At 32.7% G+C, this 7,218-nt stretch overlaps 1 long non-coding RNA gene across 1 annotated transcript; it reads right to left on the bottom strand.

The window, feature by feature from the left end:
• Positions 1–6,010: 6,010 nt before the first annotated feature.
• On the bottom strand, positions 6,011–6,705 carry LOC110271819 (uncharacterized). Its single transcript, XR_002362587.2, has 3 exons — positions 6,606–6,705; positions 6,242–6,389; positions 6,011–6,138 (listed from the first exon to the last, which is right to left on the bottom strand). It is a non-coding gene; the product is annotated as an uncharacterized LOC110271819 (long non-coding RNA).
• Between the last annotated feature and the right edge of the window lie 513 nt (positions 6,706–7,218).

Below are 7,218 nucleotides of genomic sequence, written 5' to 3'. Positions count from 1 at the left end.
CACAACTATATCACACACCAAAAAGGCTAAAACAAAAATCTCAAACATATGCCGCATCCAACTCCAATTCATAAATAATAACACACACCAATATCAAAGCAAAATTTAATGACTTCCAATTCCAATTCGTCTATGTACCTCTCTAAACGGAAACATCCAATATGAAAAGCTTAAAACTGTTGTCAACAGAAGCAGAAAATATACACACATCGTACCGTGTGGAGCAAGATTAGAAATTGGTCAAAATCTACTCTTCCTTTATTTCATCACTTCATTCATATTAGATAAAGTTTTCAAAGTTGAACACATTCACTAATGAGGACTAAATTTTCTGTAAAATTAATGCTTTTCCACTTTAAGTTCAATCTCCACAACTTCATAACAGCAATTAACCACATTAAACGCATAACAAAAAAAAAAATCAATTCTGTATATTCGTACCCACATTGCACATCAAATTTGAAGTCAATTCGGAGCCACGGTGGCCCGTTTGGGAAGCTTTAAAAGTAACTTTTATGAGTTTTTGACTTATGAAAAGTAGTAGTATTAATGTCTGGTGCAATTTTCAAAACCAAATTGCAGCTTTCTAAGAAGCTATTTAGGAGCTTATAGAGAAGTTAAAAAAATGACTTCTCTCATAATGCTACTACTTTTTATCACATTTCTATAAAATAAGTACTTTTAGAACTAAAAATTCAAATATAAAATAACTTATTTATAAGCTATTTTTAATATAATCATTTATTGTTTAAGCTATTTTTTCAAAAGTAGCTTAATTAAGTTGTTTACTCAAACTGAGCTAAACACTACAAGAAAAAGCATTTTTTCGACACTAAAAATTGACAGTTATCTCTGTCATCGATATTTTTTGACAGTTTGTTGTCGATATTGTTAAAAAAAGATAATTAAAATAAAATATTAAAATCGACAGCCAGGTCGTTGGTTTTTTTATGTTGCATTAACCTTTCTCTATTATCGTCACATTGTCGATGAACCAGGATTGAAAAATACTTTTATTTTAAATCGACGAATATGGCGTCTATTTTATTATTTAAAATATCGACAACAATTTACCGTCGATAAATTTGAATGGTCTATATCGCTTTCTAAAATCAAATAAACGATGTAGATTTAATGTATAAAATAGACGCTTAAGGTGTTTCTTTTTATAAATTAAAATTGACAAATATGACATCAATTTTTATCACTAAAAACATATATCCGTGTTCACTTCCCGCTCCAAAGTTAAGAAACACAATTCTCAGAAATTCACACCGTTTTCAATCGTCATTCTCTGCTGCCATCTGTCACTCCATCACGGTTGCTCCGCCGTTGCTCCTCTTGCTCGCGCTGTCGTCGCGCTCTGTTGCTACTGTGCCACTGTCGCTCCTCATGTTTGTGCCACTGTTGCTCCTCTTGCTCGCCCCGCCGTCGTTCCGCTGCTGCCGTGCTGCCATCGCTCCTTCTCTCCGTTGCTGCCGTCGCTCCTCCTACTTTGGTCCTTCTCTGCTCCCTCTTACGCGTCTTCTCTCTCTCAATCGAGCTCACAAAATTCATGTATATTTTTCTGTTACTGTTACTGAACTCTTTTCAAAGCCAACTTCAACTATCATTAGTATTTCTGTTTCATTTGGGAATCCCTTATTTCAAGTATCATTACTGTTATGTTGTTGAGTTTGAGTGTAAAGTATCATCCCCTAAATCTAGAAATCCAAAGTATGATCTAATTGTAAACCCACTTCATTTAGTTATATCAAGTGCCATAAAGTAGTAAAGTAACAATACATTTTCTTAATCCTTCTTTTTTACAAAATTGACATTTTTCGAATTGATTTATCTTTTTATTTTACTATTCTTCTAAGATTCAAATATAGCTATGACCTCTATCAGTTACTTGTGCATAATTAGTTCATAAAAGTAAACTCCATATATATAGCAGTGTTAATTAATCTATAAAGCTAATACAATTGCATATTCAAACTTGTTTATATTTATTTTAAGTAGAGTTGTTACTCTGTTATATATTAAGGGGATTATATCGCTATTTTTAAATTTGTTAATATAAACTTGGCCTTTATATTAAAGAAAGAAAGAAAAGGGAAGCTTGATTCAATTGACTTACATAGCATATGATATGATATGATATTTATATATGTTTTCCTCTGTACACTGCTTTAATATATATATGGGAGCGCCTCTTTTTCTCTTTAGATTGCAAAGGTTTTGTAATTGTGGTGGTGTTTGAGTGTTGTTGCCATCTTGAAGGATCATTATAATCAAATTCTTCTGGTTTTTTGTCTGTAGAATTGATTATAGTGACTTATTTCATGAAAATTTTATTTTAGTTAAGTGATTCTCATAAAGTATTATCCTATAATGTAAAAAATGGTGAATGCCTTGATAGATAAAAGATATTCAATGACCATGTTACTGTAACACTATTACTATATGTCAAAATATTAAAGAATGAAATCTGAACTGCCTCTATCATTTCATTTTTATACTCTAATCTCGAATACTTTTATCATTTGTTCTCTTAGATTCCCTCACTGCTTTTTCTTCACCTTCATTCTTCTTCTGGTGTTGTGTTGATACCACACCCTCTAATTATGTATACTAAGTTGACATAATTTCTTTGTGTACCGATGTTGATGCCATTTACATGGAAACTAAAAATTGAGTCCATATTATGCCGAAAAGGGTCACAGGATTGGAGGTCCAATAACAATAAAGTGATATTAATTAATAGAAAAATAGGGTACAGAGCAAAGAGAAGAGGTAGTATTGAAAATGAGAAGTTTGTTGCAAAATAAAGATATGAAGAGTTAGTTGTGTAATCTAATATATATATATATATTTTTTTTCTGTTTTGATTTATTGTAGGCAAACACTGTTTTTGGTGCATTGCGTGTATTAGAGGTATGAATAGATTATACAACTTGCAACTCAGTCATGGTTCTCTATACTGATACTTTAATGAGATGGTTTCTTGTCTGATTATAGGAGTTGTATATGTGAGCTCAAGAAAAGTCATTAGTTAGTGTAAAAGAATAATTATTTTATAAGAGCACTGTTGATAATGAATATTTGTATAAGGAAATGTTAAATGTATTAATTAGTTATGATTTTGACATGAAATGTATTCTACTGTTTGAACAATACAGCACCGCACCATTTGGTTTGAATTTCAACCTTCTAATTATGTGTTTCAATTGCCAAAGTTTTATAATTCTGTTTTTATTTTTTGGACAAAATCAGAAATTATCTTAAATTTTGTCTCTACTAACCAAAAAATTTTGAAGTTATTGCCTTTGTGTCTTTCTCCAAAGTCCAATTTTTATTTATTTATTTATTATTTTTTTTATCTTTTTTGTCCTCAAACGTCTCTTCCTCCTGTATTTCATGATGGAAATCAAATATTACGTTAGTAATTTCAATTTGATTAAGTTTATGTTAGATTAGAACTTATTCTGTGATTTGGGGTCTCTATAGGTTGAGCTTGTTTTGGAAGAGGGAACTTGCTTTGGACTTATTCAATTTGATTAATTTTATATATCTTTTGTATACTTCAATTTAATCTTCACTTCAGTGAATACTACCAATTATTCAGAGCACATACTCAAACATTGCCTAACTTTTTATTAGAAAAATCTACCCAATTAACCCAAACTGTATTAGCAAATAATACCCTTTATATTTTAGAATCAAAGTAGTGCACTGTAATCACAACTAGAAAATAGATTAATACAGACAGATTTACAGATGGATTTGGTCTTTATTACAGAAGGATTTTTGGTTACCGACGGATTTTGTCCCTCTGTAAAAGCCCCGTCGGAAATTATTTACTGACGGATTTTTATCAGTTACCGACGGATTTTTCCTCTGTAAATTTTCTATCCATTTCCCAAACGCGACGAACTTTCCGTCTATAAATACAGACGGATTTTTCGACAGATTTTCCGTCTGTAATTTAAACTTTGGAAAATCATCCCACGTTTTGATTACAGACAGAAAATCCGTCTGTAAATTCGTCAGTAAGGTAAAATAGAATTTTTTTTTATTTTTCTAATTGCAAAATAAACTTGTTTTCATACAAAATAAATATAAAAAAACTCAACTCAACTCATATAAATTATATATTATTTTTTTCTTCTTTGAGATGTATGAAAAATAGATTATCTATATAATATTTCTTTGCATATAACTCTACTTATTCAATAATATACAGTTATACATCCACATGGAGTGAAAATTACATCCATGTCTCACAAACATTAGTAAAGTAGTATCCTTAGAATTTTCTAAAATTTCTTGAACAATGCAAGCTGAGCTAGAGACCACTCATATGGTAAGTGTAAAACTTTATGGCAGTTATGTACACTTTCTTATGGCAGCTATGTACACTCTATTGATTCTACAATGTACACTCTATTGAAGCTGCAATGGCCGCAACGGCAGCAGCTATGCCTACCACGGATACTGCAGCATGCAACTGAGCATTATGAGTCCTAATTTCCTGCTTTTTCCTCTCCTCTTAATCCTTCAGCCATCTTCCCATTGTCCTTCCTCTCAGCAAACTCCTGTAAAGCTAGTATGCAAAAGTTTACAAGAAGAATAATAAAGAAAAAAAGTAATGAATGATTGAGCTTTTATTTTAGCACTGTCAAGAATATATTTGAGCACTGCAACAGATGTGGAGAAAAAGATCAACACAGTTTCTCAATGATTTATATGATTTGTATGACATCACAGTGCAGATTTGAAATTAGCTACCTATATGCACTGATCAGAACTCAACAATTTCTGTGTCCCCGTGAGAGCAATATATATGAAAAGTTGAATCCTATTGTAGCAACATGAAAGGAAATTGAAATAAATACTATGTTGCATCTACAATGAAAGCTCTTGCAATGTTAGCCTATATAGTTTATGATTGAAAAAGGACTTTGCATTGAACAAGTTGCTTATTGAATTTACCTCTTAGATTTGATTAATGTTGTCCCAAAAGATAATGTAGCAAAGTCCATGAGCTGTGAAGAAGACCATTGCAGTGGTCCTAGCTAGATGTGGTACTTGATACTTCCCTCTAAAGTTAGGCCTGCCATTACACAGTCTTTTCAGTGAAAATCCTAAAAGGTAAGAAGTCAGACAACATAAGGAGAATTTTGGTGGCCATACTATCATAGGCAAAGTCTGTTTCATGGCCATTTCCTTGATGTGCATCAAGATCAATGATCATCACCCTAAAGATTTTGCAGACAGTTAGAAGATAATTCTAATTTGCACGTGTTAAGAGCATGTCCTAGCTTGCAATGATAAAGCCTAAACGCAGTTATGCTACCTTGATATATTCAACCGAACCAAAGCAAAGTGGATGCAAAGAGAAATATCTGCATAAGCACAAAATCCACCTCCTTTTTCTGCAGAGCAGTGATGAAATCCTCCTCCTACGTTAATGGCCCATCCTCTCTCTTTTGCAAGTTTTGCAGACAAAATAGTTCCACCAACCTACTACAGTAATAAGAATAAGACCTGAATTTTGGAGAAGCTAAACAGACAAAACAAGGAAAATGAACAAGGGAAAAGAAAGTTACTTCACATGCTTTCGGAATGGATGAAGAACTTTTTGTTGCATAAGACAGTTGGGAAATAACCCCACCAGAGGGACCTACGTTTATTACTCTATATCAGTGAATATTTAGCATGTCAACTGTATAAAGTTCCAGCAATTACCAATTTTGTACAAAATAACAAAATAATAAAAAACAAATACACAAAAGCATTCCAATAAATATGTAAGTTTTTTTTATTATCGAACTGACATAAATTTGGTGACAAATTTCTCTAGTTATACCAATAGAGGCAGGAGATACCACAAAAGAAAAAAGGGGAAAAAATAGTAAAGTAAAAGAAACTCTAAATTCTAATAAACTCTCCTTTATCAGCAACTCTGGTTAGTACATTATACTATAGATGTGCATACACATGGCATTACAATGTAATCCTAATATCTACCACTATGTCCTATAGAGATAAGTTAACACATGTAATTACATACTGTGATCTGCTTACCTTCCCCAATCCTTCATCTTTATCAACTATTCTAGAGGGTTTCCCTCTTCCACCAGAAACTTCAACCTGTAAGAGACCAAAGTGTTAAGTATCTACTGAAATACCACAAAAAATCATTTGAACACAGCAGAAGTGTATAATTTTGGCAATTCATGAATGAAAAGAAAACCTTGCTTCTACAATGTACTGCAAGCATGGTAGCTGCAACAATTGAGCCTAGTTGATAACAATTGAGCCTAGTTGTGTTGCTGATAGAGATGATAGGTTGCCAAGTAGATCCCCCATTGGAGTCCTTGCAACACCAACAATACAAACATCTGTAACAAAAAAAGTACACACACATGCACCGAGGCTGAGTTAAAGCGGAGTTAAATTCACTGATTATCAACTATACTTCCCTTCAGGGGGATCCATCTTAAGTTTCTAAAAATTCAGCAAGCTAAGGAAGTAGAGAGAAGCGCCAACTCATGATCTCAAAACTGAAATTTGTAAATTAATGATTGGCGTTTCAAAATTTAACAAGAGAGACATACCTCGGGATTTTGGCGACATGGGGAGCTTCCAGAAATAGAAAAAATAACCTTTTGACAACAAAAATGATATGTTATTGTTATGGATCACAAGAACCATCACATAGTTAAAATTACTGTTACAGTTACGGTTGCAAAGGAAACTCACAGTCAAAACAAGAAGGAAACAGAACAATGAAACACATAGATTAGCAATTTTGGAAAAGATGGACATAGAGATGTTGAAGTGAAAGAATACCGATGAGTTGGGCAATAATCAAAGCAGTTCTCTGTCAAAATTGGATTCTTTCCAAACCCTGGTTGAGTATAACTATGCTGTCTGAGTATTCTGTTGATTTGCTTCTGTTATTCTGTCTCCCAGTAACTATTTCTAAGACTAACACTCCAAAACTATATACATCTGCCTTTTCTGTTAACTGACCATGAGCTAGGTACTTTGGAGCCATGTAACCCCTGCAACACCACTTAAGAAAATGAGTATTCCACAATGTTCTCAATAGGTTAAATTACACTTAACATTCACTGAAACCAAACTATAGCATTTACTGTAGTTTACCCTTTCAGATATGATCCACACATATTAATAGGTCTTGGATTTTGTTCAAACTTTTCAATG

This window comes from Arachis ipaensis, chromosome B5 (genome assembly GCF_059453495.1).
Source record: "Arachis ipaensis isolate K30076 ecotype BB chromosome B5, ASM5945349v1, whole genome shotgun sequence".
In the NCBI taxonomy this organism is placed as follows: domain Eukaryota; kingdom Viridiplantae; phylum Streptophyta; class Magnoliopsida; order Fabales; family Fabaceae; genus Arachis; species Arachis ipaensis.
Note: the sequence above shows the minus strand (reverse complement) of the source record. Positions and strands in the feature narration are given on the sequence as shown.